General features: G+C 38.9%; 1 protein-coding gene across 1 annotated transcript in view; it reads right to left on the bottom strand.

Annotated features, from left to right (window-relative positions):
• ZPLD1 (zona pellucida like domain containing 1) overlaps nt 1-16476 on the bottom strand; it is a 421436-nt gene that overhangs the window by 139781 nt on the left and 265179 nt on the right. The window contains exons 4-5 of the mRNA XM_043449013.1: nt 7920-8007; nt 7328-7379 (exon numbers count right to left, since the gene is read on the bottom strand). The gene's annotated coding sequence lies outside the window, so the exon portion shown is untranslated. The remainder of the gene's footprint in view (nt 1-7327; nt 7380-7919; nt 8008-16476) is intronic.

The following is a 16476-nucleotide window of genomic DNA, read 5'->3' as shown; positions in this document are numbered from 1 at the left end:
CAAACTCTTCATAAATCCTGTAACCTCCATAAGCTTAGTTTCCTTATGGGTAAAGTGGGAATAACAATGCCCAGTTTGTGGGGTCAGTATGAGGGTTAGAAATAATACATGAAAATCACTGAATAGTGGCTGAAACATAATGGAAGCTGCCACAATTATTATTACCCAAAAGCTATATCTGGACATATAAATTGGAATAAAACACTGTGGCAGTTTTCATAGTAATTCAGACATAAAAACACATTTTCTTGCAGATTCAAAGTAATTGAGGTAAACATTCAAACATTTATTTGAATTATTAAGATATACAAATTGTTTCAATTTCCCACATTTCCTGTTCAGATATGGCTTTTGTTCATACCCCCAGAGTAATCAAAAGATTTTGGAAACTTTACCTATAACTGAAAGCCCTCAGCATTAGGTTTAACCAACCTTTATACATAGCTGCCAACAGACTGCAGGACAAACTCCATTCATTAATAGGGTTTCTGCATAAGATATCAAAACCAAAGAAATATAATTTAATACATAGTTACAATAACTGCCCCTCATGTAATTTAATCTGTAAATTTGAAATTTGCCTGAATGGAGAGTAACAAAATAATGGGCCATATTCATTTTCTAGGACATATTCACTTTCTAGGACATCTTCTAGGACATCTTCTGGACATAGTCACTTTCAAGGACATCTTACAAAAATGGATGAATATTTTTTTCAGGGAGGAAAATAAAACCTGTAAGAAAGAAATTAAAGGCAAAAAGGATGTCACCTTCCTAAAATTAAAAAAAAAAAATCTTCTATTTTTGTCTTGGAACAATCTTGACAGTTGTTCAAGGAAAAGGAAAATGTAGTGCAAACTCTTCTTTAAAAAAGGTGGGGGGGTTGGATTTTGAAATGAACATTTAATTGCCTTTTAGGTATAGGTATTCCTTATTAAGTTAAGTTGTTTAACAGTTGTAATATACTATTTATATATGAAGAATTATTGAGTAAAATTTGAGATCTTAAAATTATCAACATTATATTTATATCCTAAAAGTAGTATCAGAGCAGCATGATGTTAGGGAATTTGTGCTGAACCAAAATCGAGCTGTTAAGATACCAGATCCTAATATGGCACTAAGTAGTTCTGAAGATCTCTTTACTGTCATCTATGAAATGAGCAGCTCGGACTAAACTGGACTCCCCTTATCCTTCCAGCTGTAACACTCTCTGAATTCTTTACCATATAATTCACTTTTAGTCCAGACCAAATAGTCATGCATGCGTGCTAAGTCACTTCAGTCATGTCCAACTCTTTGTGACCCATGGACTGTAAGCCCCCGGGCTCCTCTGTCCGCGGGATTCTCCAGGCAGGAATACTGGAGTGGGTTGCCATGCCCTCCTCCAGGGAATCTTCCCAACCCAGGGATCGAACCCCTGTCTCTTACATCTCCTGCGTTGCCAGGCAGATTCTTTACCGCTAGGGCCATCTGAGAAGCCCACAAAATAGTCATAATATAAATTCAATTTTAGAAACACAATTATTTTCATTACTAGACTGAGTTATGTTGGGACTCCTGGATTATGTCACCAGACATAAAATAAGTGAGGGAGAAGCTCAGCTCCACAAACACTAGGATCAAGATGGAGGGAAATAGAAAAGCTCTGAGAGAAAAAGGAGCTCAATAGGAAAGGACAGTATGGTTGCAGCCGGTTATAGTTGCTCCTGTTGTTGTTCGGTCATTAAGTCGTGTCCGACTCTGCAACCCCACAGACTGCAGCACGCCAGGCTTCCCTTTACTATCTCCCAAAATTTGCTCAAACTCACGTCCATTGCGTCAGTGATGCCATCCAACCATCTCACTCTGTGTCCTCCTTCTCTTCTTGCCCTCAATCTTTCCCAGCATCAGGATCTTTCCCAATGAGTAGGCTCTTTGCATCAAGTGGCCTAAGTATTGGAGCTTCAGTTTCAGCATCAGTCCTTCCGATGAGTATTTAGAGTTGATTTTCTTTAGAATTTACTTTTGATCTCCTTGCAGTCCAAGGGACTCTCAAGAGTTTTCTCTAACACCACTGTTCAAAAGCATCAATTCTTTGGCACTCAACCTTCTTAATGATACAACTCTCATATCCATACATGACTACTGGAAAAACCATAGCTTTGACTATATGGATCTCTGTCAGCAAAGTGATATCTCTGCTTTTCCTCTTCTTATTAATAATACACTGTCTAGGTTTGTCATAGCTTTCCTTCCAAGGAACAAGTGTCTTAATTTCATTCTGCAGTCACTGTCCACAGTGATTTTGGAGCCACCAAAAAGAAAATCTGTCACTGTTTCCACTTTTTCCCCTTCTATTTGCAGTGAAGTGATGGGACAAGATGCCATGATCATCATTTGTTGAATACTGAATTTAAGCCAGAAATTTAACTCTCCTCTTTCACCCTCATCAAGAGAGGAAGTCAACCAGAAAAGACAAGGAAAAGGGAAATACATACTTTTTGTGTGCAGGTAGATCATTATTAGTCTTGCAAAGAGATTTTATTAGGTAAATATTGAGGAAGTCTCTTAGAAACTACTAAGTTAAAATTTAAGTAACAAGAGAACAGGTTTGACTTTAGTCTGAGAACCGACAAGCAAAGACTAAGTAGCCTAAACATGACTGTTAAATGAGTGATTTAATCAACCTGGTAAGAATATTAGAGTAACAAGCCTGTTAAGAGATTAGTTACTAAACAAAGTCAATTCAAATGGTAAAATAGTACAGCAATAACTTGATATGTAATCCACTTCAAATCTTAACACTCATGATCCTCATCCATTGTAATACATTTCCTATATAATTGACCTTGTATTGTTACATCGGATATTCCCATTGTTAAAGTCAAGAGAAGTAAAAGAAACAAGATAGAATTTCAAAAGAAGAAATATATCCTGGTTACCCTGATGCCCTGAGTAAGGACAATGAAATGGAGTCAGGAGCGAAAAGGTCTGCTTGGGGATTACAGAGATGCAGAGTCTTAAAGGTAAAAGTGAACTTGGTGAGCATCTAACCCATTCCCTTTATTTTCTATACAAACCTAGGTATCCAACTCTATGTGCTCAAAGATTATCTTTCTCTTGCATTTTTTGGCCTTAAGTTACTATAGTCATCCATTCATTAATTTTTTACCACTGGTTATGGAAGTACCAAAAGATACCCAAAAGAACGCAGAGTCTCATGGGCTCTACTCTTACCATAATTGTGTAGTAGCAACCTGTTTCCACTTTATAACCAGGATCAGACACGCTAATCAGGACAGCATCTCCTTTATTTGCTTGTTGGTTTAGTGATCTGAGGTAGCTAAAGGCACCAAATCACAATCTCAGCTTTCAATTAGATTGAACCCTTTCTTAGTTTCCTACTGTGATCATTCCTTTCTTGGGAAATAAGATTTTTATACCAGCAGAACCAAAAGATGCAGGAGGGGGGGGGGTGTATAAATTTTGTGAGAGGATCACATAGGGTAAGAGTAAATAAGCCCCTTCTACTTAAATCCCTTAGTTTCTGGATTCCAGTGTTCTGGCAATGGAAGAAATAACATTACATATGGTCATTGGTGTATTTTCCTGATATCTCAGTTGGTAAAGAATCTGCCTGCAATGCAGGAGACCTTGGTTCGATTCCTGGTTTGGAAAGATCCTCTGGAGAAGGGATAGGTTACCCACTCCAATATTCTTGGGCTTCCCTTGTGGCTTAGCTGGTAAAGAATCCATCTGCAATGTGGGAGACCTGGGTTTGATCCCTGGGCTGGGAAGATCTCCAGGAGAAGGGAAAGGCTACCCACTCCAGTCTTCTGGCCTGGAGAATTCCATGGACTGTATAAGTACATGGGGTCGCAAAGAGTCAGACACAACTGAGCGACTTTCACTTCACTTCATGGTCATTGGTTCAAAGTACACATTGCATTGTATGACAGTTCCTCAAATCCATAAGGAATTTTTCCCAGGCATCTCTGCAACTGTGTATCTAATAGGCTATTCCACTGTTCTATTAAGTCATCTGTATTTGGAGGTGAAGGAATACATGATAAAAACCAGTGTCCCATCTGCTACATGAGTTTAAGCCCATTGCTTCTATTTTTTATTGTACAATATCTTTGCTAGTCAAGAGTAAGACTACTGGGGGATACTCCGAGGCAGTCAGTCAGTCCTGGATGACAGCAATGGAAGAAGCACTGAGGGCGAGAAAGATAGTGTCATTTTTCATGAAGATAAATTGCTGCTCCCTCCGTGATGGAAGAGACCCATTGTGATTAATATGCCACCTGCTGGCTGGCTGGTCTCCACAAGCAATGGTGCATTATTGGAACCTCAAAAATGGACCTTGTTATTGGCAAGCTAGATATTCAGCAGTGATGATTGCCAATTCAGTTTTGGTAGAATTAAGCCCATAATTTTGAGCCCATGAACAATAACCTTGCAGTCATAGTCTTTTTGTTCACTAACCCACAGAGCCAGCACAGGCTAGCTAGAGAAAAAGACTGACATCCATGGGCAGGTCATCTTGCTACCTGATAACCAAAATCCTCACCTGCAGCGTCTCCCTCTGGTGAGCACTTACATGTGACATAAATATTCTCTAAGTCCTTGTGTTATTCTGGGTTCTCTGGAGAAGCGGAACCAATGGAAACAGAATCAACAGAATCTATAGATAGATAGATGGACAGATAGATAGATAGATAGATGATAGATAGATGGGTAGATAGATGGATAGAAAGAAGATAGAAGGGACTGGCTCACAAGATTATGGAAGCCAAGTCCCACTATCTGATGTCTGCAAACTGGTGCCTGAGGAAAGCTAGTGGTAAAGTTCAACTCCAAGTCCTAGAGCCTGAGAAGCCAGGAGAGCCGTAAGTCATAGTCCAAGTGCAGGAGTCGATGTCCCAGCTGGAAAGCATTGAGGCAGAGAGAACAATTTCTCCCTTACTCTACTTTCTGTTCTACTCAGGCTTCCAATGGATTGAATGAGGCCTACTCAAACTGGGGAGAACAATCTACTTATCTCATTTCACCAATTTAAATGTTAGTCTTTTCCAGAAACACTCTCACAGACACACACAGAATGGCCCAATGAGTTTGATACATAAAATTAATCGTTAACAGTCCCCATTAACAAAAACATCTCATTCCAAGAGTCCTATTCACATATTTTTCCCCAGATCCTTTTGTCACTAATCCTCTAATCTTATAATTTCTAAGTTCCTGGCCATCAAACCACATTATTAACTAATTGCCCTGTGATCATGCTGGAATACACTCTTGATTATTAGTAGAAGGAGGCGGCAGAGGATGATATGGTTAGATAGCATCACTGACCCAATGGACATGAATTTGAGCAAACTCTGAGAGATAATGAAGGACAGAGAAGCCCAGTGGGCTATAGTCCATGGGGTCACAAAGAGTCAGACACGGTTTAGTGACTAAACAACAACAATCCATCTTTTTAGGCACGTAAAGAAAAGTGTTCTAAGTTTTGCCCACAGTGCTCAGGAGACTTTAGTGCTAAAACAGGTGACTCTTAGTTGTGTCAGCATATTATGCAGACAGAGCTATAGGCAAGGTCAAATTTTTTTCTCTGTCAACTAGTCATAGGAAATGCCCCATGATGCCACAGGCATGGAGTGAGTGACAGGAAGCAACACAGCAAGAGCAGGAGTTGAATATGTGATCCACCTGCTCCTGCTGCTTACATATGCCTTCAGGACACGCTTGAACTTGATGATCTCATATGACCACTTCTATGTGATGACACAGATCTCTTGCCCAGATTCACAACTTTGGTAGTCACGCGATATACTATGAGCAGTTTTGATCCAATAGTCTTTCTCAAAAGAAAGCATAAAAGTTTTCCACAAAGCCCCCAGGTAATCCTTTGCATTGAGCTGCCCAAAGAGCAAAAAGAATATGGAAGATCACAGGGGACAAATAAGGGCTGTAGTGGTGGCATATAAGACTATACCCATATTTTACTGGCTAACACACACTTTCAAGGCCCTATCTAAATAAATATTGGCATGTCCAGTAAACGCCCAAATTACCAGGTGTTCTTTCTCTCCAACCTCCACCTCACACACAACTCTTCCAAAGAAAAACAGAAATAATACAACCCATGAGTGGTTTCTCCAAATGCGATGCATGGAGAAAGTAGCAAAAGAATCATCAGGGAACTAACTTCTATGCCACGTGCTGGAATTACCAAGTCTGAATCTCTAGGAATAAGAATAAACAACCTGTGTTTTAGTAAGTCCTCCATGTGACTTGGAAGCCTGCCAATGTTGAAGAATCACTGGTCTGAAAGCAAGTGAGGAATAAGACTAAATTTCACATTAACTTAGGAGCTTTCCATAGCCCCCTTATGGCCTCCCAGAATTAATGAATGATTCCATTGCCAGTCAAGTATTTACAACCTTTCCTATAGCTACCATAACCCTAGGAGAAGCCTTAGTATGGTTGGGCAAGGGTCTGCACTCTCTTTATCCTCTGCTTGGCTAGAGGGAAAGGCGTCTCCTCATGCTTCAAGATACATCACACCCTTCCAGTGACAGTAACCAAGATCTGCTTTCTTAATGTAGGAAATGAGCTTAGACCAAGTTAATAATATCTGTCATGGGTGGTATAATTTTTACATCTAAATATTCAAGGAGTAAAGGCTGGTCACCTCAATGTGGCAGAACAATAATCTCAATTACTCTAAAATTTCATTTTTTCTTGCCTAAATCATCCCTGCAATTTTTTTAATTAAGTGTACTCTCTAAGCTATAATAACTTAGAACTGTATTATATATTTTGAAGTTCAAAGTGGAGTACTTGTGAATATTAATTTGAATTCATTCTAATCTTTATTTGCTTTTTTCCTTAATAAATTCAACATATAAAACTGACATTTCATACTTGAGAAACAATTTTTATTAAATTATGAATTTGCATGTTTTAGTTTGGGAGCTAGATTGATTCATACCATGAGTTTTCATTCAAAGGGCTAGATTTTTTGGGTAAGTGAACTATTCTATGGATATAAATTAGGACTTAAAGTGTACAAAGTTTTCAGAAATCTTCGTTCTCAGTCATTAACTAATTAGTATTTCAGTGAAACCAAAAAATTCAGGTAATCAGTTTACAATCAGGAATGATCCACTAACCCATAAACTCAGAAACTGTCTTTTGCATTTTAGAATACTTGCATATATTGGCTATTTATTTCTGCATAACAAAATTTAGCAGCTTAAAACAATAGATATTTATTATTTTATAATGTCTGTGGGTCAGGAATTCAGAAGTAGCTTAGCTCAGTGGTCCAACTCACCGTCTCCCAGGAGGACAAGAAGGCAGCCAGGGTTGCAGTTTCATCTGAAGACCTAATTAGGGAAGGATATGTTTTCAAGCTAAGCCACGTGGTGGTAGGAAGGCCCCACTCCCTTAGTGACTGTGGGCCACAGGTCTCCGTGTCTCCCTACACGGGCCTCTCTGTGGCTGCTTGATTATTTTCACAACATTTCAGATGACCTGTCCCAAATCAATTGATGAGACAGAGAGAGCAGGAGAGAAACCCTCTATGTACAGAATCCTCAGTCTTTTATACTCCTAATCTTGGAAATGGCTTAGCCTCATTTCTGCCATATGCTACCGGTCACAGAGAACAAAACCAATACAACACGCATTGTGGAAGGGGTCTTACAAGGATGGGAATACAACTGGAAGCCATGTTGGAGGCTGCCTACCACAGCATAACTACATGGTTTGGCCAACCGAATATTTTTCATGCAATAGTCTTTACATGAAGTGATTATGATGTCACTCTTAAATACAATCTAGCTCATGCCTAGGTATATTCTGAAAACATACCTCTGAAAAGGGTTTTGTGGATGCGGTATTTGTTAATGTCTATTTTTCCATACCTGTTCTCCTTCTGAGGCTGTAATTTCATCACAGGAGGTAGGTACTCTTTCTTATTCATGTTCACAGTGCTGGATCTTTCAACAGTGGCTAAGACAGAAACACTTAGTAAATACTTATTAGTTGGGTTGATGGTCTTACTTTTAATTCTCAATTTACCTTTTTTCTTTATTTTTTAAAATTAAAGTATAATTTACATAAAATAAAATACACAGACCTTAAGTGTTTATTTTGGTAAGTTTTGAAAATTGTATGCACCTGTCTGTGTGCGTGTTTAGTCACTCAGTCGTGTCCTACTCTTTGTGACCCCATGGACTGTAGCCTGCCAGGCTCCTCTGTTCATGGGATTTTCCCGGCAAGCATACTGGAGTGGGTAGCCATTCCTTTCTCCAGGGGATCTTCCCCACCGAGGGGTCGAACCTGGGTCTCGTGCATTGCAGGCAGATTCTTTACCGTTTATGCACCTATGTCACCCCAAATAAGATGTAAAACACTTTCATCACCCCTGAAATATCCCTCTGTCCTTTCCCACTTTTTTCCTCTCTTTCCACCCTCAAGCAATCACTTTTCAATTTCTGTCACCGTGCTCTTGTTTAATCACTAAGTCATGTCCAACTCTTTTGTCACCCCATGGACTATAGTCCACCTGTCCGTGGGATCCTTTGTCCATGGGATTTCCCAGTCGAGTACACTGGATGGGCTGTCGTTTCCTTCTCCAGGGTATCTTCCCAAACCAGGCATCAAACCCATGTCTCCTGCATTGACAGATGGATTCTTTACCGCTGAGCCACCTGGGAAGCCAAACATTAGCTTTATCTGTTCTTGACTTTCATATAAATGGAAAAATTTTATGTCAAGTATTATATATCTACCCGGTGGCTCAAACGGTAAAGAATCTGCCTGCAGTGCAGGAGACCTGGGCTCTATCCCTGGGTCAGGAAGAGCCCCTGGAGAAAGAAATGGCAACCAATGCCAGTATTTTTGCCTGGAGAATTCCATGACAGAGGAGCCCAGCAGGCTACAGTCCACAGGGTCAGAGAGTCAGACACGACTGAGTGACTAACACTTTCACTTTCAGATATACTTAAGTGTTTGACTTTTTGCTTGGCATACATTTTTTAGAAACATGTTGCTGTTGCATGTATCAGTAATTCATCTCCTTTTGCTGCTGTATAATATTCTAGTGTATGAATATGCCTCAAATTATTTTTCCATTCTTCTCTTGAAGGACATTTGGATTGTTTCACATTTGGCTATTATGAATAAAGCTGCTGTGATTATTCTTTTAAAAAATTTTTTTCTGTGGACACATGATCTCATTTCTCCTGTGTAAATATCAGACAGTGGGATAGCTGGATGCCATTGACTTTGATTAATCAAAGGTTTCTATGTCTTCCAGTCTACAAATTTAAGTCCTAATTTAAAAAAAAGAATCAGCTGTGTCTAATTTCCAGAGAAAATGGAGAGCAAGCATAAATGGAAAGACTAGTTTTCACACTAAGCTTCTGAAGGGACCAAGAGCAACAGCATACTTTTGTATCAAGTTTGTGTATAAGCTTATGGAATGAATGCTCCCCACTAGCAAAGAGCGACTGCAGAGACACAGGTGAACCTTATGTCCATTTTCCTTGGGAATTAGACACAAGTCAGTGGTGACTATTGTTTTTGTTCAGTTGCTAAGTCATGTGCAACTCTTTGTAACCCCATGGAATGTAGCCCCTCAAGTTCCTCTGTCCATGGAATTTTCCTGGTAAGAATACTGGAGTGGGTTGTCATTACATTCTCCAGGGGATCTCCCTGACCCAGGAATCAAACCCACATCTCTTGCATCTCCTGTGTTGGCAGGAGGATTTTTTACTGCTCCACTACCTGGGAAGCCCCCAAATCTATTACTATTTCCACGTTTTCCCCTTCTATTTGCCATGAGGTGATAGGACTGGATGCCATGATCATAGTTTTTTTTTAATCTTGAGTTTCAAGCCAGCTTTTTCACTCTCCTCTTTCACCCTCAAGAGGCTCTTTAGTTCCTCTTCACTTTGTGCCATTAGAGTGGTATTATCTGCATATCGAGGTTGTTGATATTTCTCCTGGCAGTCATGGATCACAGCCTTGTCATGGCAAAGGGGTTTGCATAACTCAATGAAGCTATGAGCCATGCCTCATAGATGGGCCATGCCATCCAAGACAGATGGACCACTGGGGAGAGTTCTGACAAAACATGGTCCAGTGGAAGAGGAAATGACAACCCACTCTACTATTCTCGCTGTGAGAATCCCATGAACAGTACAAAAAGGCAAAAAGATATGACAATAGTAGATGATCACTCAGTCAGAAGGTATCCAGTATGCTACTGGGGAAGAGTGGAGAGCAATTGCTAATATCTCCAGAAAGAATGAAATGACCGAGTCAAAGTGGAAACAACACTGAGTTTTGGATGTGTCCTAGCGGTGAAAGTAAAGTCTGATGCTGTAAAGAACAATATTGCACAAGAACATGGAAAGTGTTGTATTCAATATGTCAACAAATCTGGAAAACTCAGCAGTGGCCACCAGGCTCAAAAAGGTCAATTTTCATTCCAGTTCCAAAGAAGGGCAATGCCAAAGAATGTTGAGGAGTGACTATCTTTCAAATTCACCATTCCTATATCCCAGTTTCAGGCTTTCTCACAAAATATCTCCTTCTGGTCATCCTTATGCCTTTTAGAGTTCCATATCAGTCACCTCATTTACTCATCTAAAAAATACTTATTTGAACATTTATTTTTACCAGGGACTATATGGCAGAAAGTGAAGAGGAACTAAAAAGCCTCTTGATGAAAGTGAAAGGGGAGAGTGAAAAAGTTGGCTTAAAGCTCAACATTCAGAAAACTAAGATCATGGCATCTGGTCCCATCACTTCATGGCAAACAGATGGGGACACAGTGGAAACAGTGTCAGACTTTAATTTTGGGGGGCTCCAAAATCACTGCAGATGGTGATTGCAGCCATGAAATTAAAAGACACTTACTCCTTGGAAGGAAAGTTATGACCAACCTAGATAGCATATTAAAAAGCAGAGACATTACATTACCAACAAAGGTCCATCTAGTCAAGGCTATGGTTTCTCCAGTGGTCATGTGTGGATGTGAGAGTTGGACTGTGAAGAAAGCTGAGCACCAAAGAATTGATGCTTTTGAACTGTGGTGTTGGAGAAGACTCTTGAGAGTCCCTTGGACTGCAAGGAGATCCAACCAGTCCATCCTAAAGGAGATCAGTCCTGGGTGTTCATTGGAAGGACTGATGCTGAGGCTGAAGCTCCAATACTTTGGCCACCTCATGCAAAGAGTTGACTCATTGGAAAAGACCCTGATGCTGGGAGGGATTGGGGACAGGAGGAGAAGGGGATGACAGAGGATGAGATGGCTGGATGGCATCACTGACTCGATGGACATGAGTTTGAGTAAACTCCAGGAGTTGGTGATGGACAGGGAGGCCTGGCATGCTGCGATTCATGGGGTCGCAAAGAGTTGGACACGACTGAGCGACTGAACTGAACTGAACTGATTGTAGGAGCTGGGGAAAAATATCTCTGCCTTCAAATAGCTAAATATATTTGCGTATATATAATTAAATTATGCATTTCATTTGTATTCTGCTTTTTTTTAACCTAGTGGATTAGAATAATAGTATACCTAAATACATTGTAAATATATTGAGATATTAGATCTAGCGTCTGCGATAGCATCTCACATAATAGTGATTACATGCTTGTTGATACATAAATGAATAAATGTCCCAAAGTCTGGGGAATGAAATAGTGATTATTATATAATAAAAATTATTAGTTAAGTATACAAAGTAGAACTTTCCAGGGGACCATTCAGTAATATTTTCAGTAATTCTGTACCAAATCCTTTTTGACAATAGTTGAGCTATACTACAATTTTGCCATATAGTACACAGTCTCAATCTCAGCTAAAGATGAAGTTTACTTTTCCAAAAAATTTAGGTCATATTCAGAATGAAACTGAAAAGCAAATTCAACCTTAATAATAATAGACATTTATCAATAGTTTAGTAACCACCAAACGAAATTACTTCATACTTGGTTGTGGTTAAACTTTTAGCACAAATATACTTTTAGATACAAAGAGAAAATAACATTTTACAAAATTCACAACTGATTTTTTTTTTTAATCACATCCAAAAATCATTCATCTATGAAAGTTGCAAACCCTGGCTTACATGACCATGCTGCTTTCAAAGTGAATTGGATCAAAGGGTCTAAAGAACACAAGAAATACTTTCAGACAGGAAGACTCCACACCAAGAGGCTATCACAAGCAACCACTGTGAGAGTATAAATCATCACTGCTAACCTGAGATGTTTACACAAAAGTTTATTTCACTTTTTCTGATGGTAAAAATAATACTTGTTCACCTTTCAAAAACCAACCATATAAAACTGAAAGGAAAAAAAATTAAAATCACCAGATATAATCACTGATAAGTGTTTGTCAGTTTCTTTCTGATCTATTTTGTCTGTGTATGTCAGCTGAGCTGTTTTGTTTTTTTTTTTTTTGAGCTGTTTTATATATAAAAAATTGCACTGTTTTTTATATCTAATACTGCAGCACAAGTTTTCCCTCTAGCTTATTACAAATATCTCATTATATATTCTCTCAGTGATGATATAATACTTCATCTAACCCTTCCCTTTTTTTGACTACTGACATTATTTCCAGGTTTTTTTTTTTTAATTAATGCTACTATAAATGTTCCTGAAATTTGAGGAATTTGTGGTTTTTCCTAAAATTTGTTAGTTGTTTCGTTAACAAATTGTTTCCACAATTTGTTAGTTGTGGTGGTTTTTGGAGGTTTGGTGGGTGATTCAGATTTTTCACTTAGGGTTTATCCTCAGCAGTGAAATTAAACAGTATATATTGTCAATTTCTATAGAGCCTCATAAATGTAACCCACTAAAAGACAGCCACTCCCCATCCCATGGATGCAATATTCTTTGAAATCCAATTCCAACATAATGGCCCCCACTGATCTGACACCAGGGTTTGATACAGATCCAGGATTTATATTTTCATCTTTTAATACATAATTTAACTGCACCAAATTCTGTAATAATTTTTTCTACAGATATGTCAATATTCCCTAAAAGGCAGTAAATGTTCTTTTTCTGGTTCTTAGAAACACGGCATTTTTTTATTTTTTTATTAGTTGGAGGCTAATTACTTCACAACATTTCAGTGGGTTTTGTCATACATTGATATGAATCAGCCATAGATTTACACGTATTCCCCATCCCGATCCCCCCTCCCACCTCCCTCTCCACCCGATTCCTCTGGGTCTTCCCAGTGCACCAGGCCCGAGCACTTGTCTCATGCATCCCACCTGGGCTGGTGATCTGTTTCACCATAGATAGTATACATGCTGTTCTTTTGAAGTATCCCACCCTCACCTTCTCCCACAGAGTTCAAAAGTCTGTTCTGTATTTCTGTGTCTCTTTTTCTGTTTTGCATATAGGGTTATCGTTACCATCTTTCTAAATTCCATATATATGTGTTAGTATGCTGTAATGTTCTTTATCTTTCTGGCTTACTTCACTCTGTATAAGGGGCTCCAGTTTCATCCATCTCATTAGGACTGGTTCAAATGAATTCTTTTTGACGGCTGAGTAAAATTCCATGGTGTATATGTACCACAGCTTCCTTATCCATTCATCTACTGATGGGCATCTAGGTTGCTTCCATGTCCTGGCTATTATAAACAGTGCTGCGATGAACATTGGGGTGCACGTGTCTCTTTCAGATCTGGTTTCCTCAGTAGAAACACGGCATTTTTTTTTAATCCTGATTTTAATAGATGCAGAAAGATAAATGCTGAACTTAAATATTTTTTCACCTCATTAACTTCAATTGTTTCAATTCAAATGAAAAGATATTTTCTCTTAAATCTAAACTAATCAAATCTAGTTTAATTTGTTAATAGAGGTCCAGGTATCTCCCTGTTGAGGACACAGTGAAACTACAAACCTGTCCTTGCAGACTAAGGAAGGCATATCTACTGAATCTACCATATTGAAATCTTTAACTATCCCAAGACTTTAAACAGGAGAAATCATGCAGAGAGCAGAGGTATAAGAAAGGAGAATTAGTGACAGAATGAGTACACAGATGAGGACACGAAGTCTTAATTTTTTTCAGGCCTAAGTCCAACAAGTTGAGGCAATGGGAACCACCTTTTTGGGTCTGGTTTTCTAGAACTTCATGATAGTTTTATTGCTTGGACTGTAAGAAATCCTCATAAACACAGTTGACCATTTAGAACATGTGATAAAGGATTAAAACATATAGGAATCAAACTCAAAAGCCTTTTTAAACAAACTTTCAGGACCAAAATGAAATGCTGATATCAAAAGATGGATTACAGGTAAAATTACAATAAATTATTCTGTCTAGTCAAGGATGAATAATAATGAAACAGTTAAGGAAATTAGAAGCTAAAACACAGACTTATTTTAGTATGACTTAATGGCAGAAAGTGAAGAAGTACTCTGCATATAAGTTAAATAAGCAGGGTGACAATTTACAGCCTTGACGTACCCCTTTCCCAATTTGGAACCAGTCTGTTGTTCCACGCCAGTTCTAACTGTTGCTTCCTGACCTGCATACAGATATCTCAGAAGGCAGGTCAGGTGGTCTGGTATTCCCATCTCTTCAAGAATTTTCCACAGTTTGTTGTGATCCACACAGTCAAAGGCTTTGGCATAATCAATAAAGCAGAACTAGATGTTTTTTTGGAACTCACTGGCTTTTTGATGATCCAACAGATGCTGGCAATTTGATCTCTGGTTCTTCTGCCTTTTCTAAATCCATCATGAACATCTGGATGTTAATGGTTCACATACTGTTGAAGCTTGGCTTGGAGAATTTTGAGCATTACTTCACTAGCGTGTGAGATGAGTGTAAGTGTGGGGTAGTTTGAGCAGTCCTTGACATTGCCTTTCTTCATCATTGGAATGAAACTGACTTTTTCCAGTCCTGTGGCCACTGCTGAGTTTTCCAAATTTGCTGGCATACTGAGTGCAGCACTTTCACAGCATCATCTTTTAGGATTTAAAACAGCTCAACTGGAATTTCATCACCTCCACTAGCTTTGTTCATAGTGATTCTTCCTAAGGCTCACTTGACTTCGCATTCCAGGATGTCTGGCTGTAGGTGAGTGATCACACCATTGTGATTATCTGGGTTCAAACCATGGCTCAATTGGGGATAATAAGATCAAGGCTCAGAATTTAGCTAGAAAAAAATATGTAGTTTTCATCAGGTGGACTGCAGGGTTGGACTGATAATGGCCAACATTTTCATCCTTTGGTTAAATGAAGCCAATGCAAAGGTAAGCAGAGTCTAAACATGGAAGAAGGAAAAGTCCTTATACCCTTATAGGATGCAGATGAACTTTTACTTAGAGTTACTCGTGGAGCTTCACTGCACATAGTGACTGCAGTTATGAAATTAAAAGACGCTTGCTCCTTGGAAGAAAAGCTATGACAACCTAGACAGCATATTAAAGAGCAGAGACATTACTTTGCCAACAAAGGTCCATATATTCAAAGCTATGGTGTTTCCAGTAGTCATGTATGGATGTAGGAGTTGGACCATAAAGAAGGCTGAGTGCAGAAGAATTGATACTTTTGAACTGTGGTGTTGGAGAAGACTTTGGAGAGTCCCTTGGATAGCATGGAGATCAAAACAGTTAAACCTAAAGGAAATCAGTCCTGAATATTCATTGGAAGGACTGAAGCTGAGGTTCCAATATTTTGGTCACCTGATACAAAGAGCCAACCCATTAGAAAAGACCCTGATGCTGGGAAAGACTGAAGGCAGGAGAAGGGGATGACAGAGGATAAGATGGTTGGATGGCCTCACCGACTCATTGGACGTGAGTTAAGCAAGTTCTGGGAGATGGTAAAGGACAGGGAAGCCTGGCATGCTGCAGATCTTGGGGCTACAAAGTGTCAGACATGACTCAACAACTGCACAACAACACTGGAGTTCAGGGAACTGATAAAATGCATGCTTTGTTTAATGAAAATGTTTAACATCACAGAACAACAATACGAGATATTTTTTCATATTTTAGTTTTATTCTTCCATATTCTTATATAAGTGAATTATAAGTTAAAATATTTTTAAATAATGGCAATAGACATTTTAATGGAAAAAAGTTATGCAAGACAAGAGCTGAGAGAGATGAAGACAAACCCTGTGGGTCTAAAATACAGGCATGAGGAATCAAAAAGCACATTTCTGAAAAGTTTCTGAAAAAGCACATTTCTGAAAAGGAACAAGCAATGAGGATGGCTGATGATAATGCCAAATTTTGTCTAAGTCCCGTGGTCTTGGAAAACATCAAGAGTTTAAAAAATTCTTCCACTTTTACTGTTCCAGAAAATGTCTTATTGCAAAGTAACACACATCCCAATATGGCTTAGATCTGGCTCACAGATGCCCCTCTCCTCTATCTATAACAAGACAAAACACAGACGCTTCAAATTCCCATTCTT

Source organism: Cervus canadensis, chromosome 27 (genome assembly GCF_019320065.1).
Source record: "Cervus canadensis isolate Bull #8, Minnesota chromosome 27, ASM1932006v1, whole genome shotgun sequence".
Taxonomy (NCBI): domain Eukaryota; kingdom Metazoa; phylum Chordata; class Mammalia; order Artiodactyla; family Cervidae; genus Cervus; species Cervus canadensis.
The sequence above is the reverse complement of the archived record's forward strand: the minus strand, read 5'-3'. Positions and strand labels throughout refer to the sequence as shown.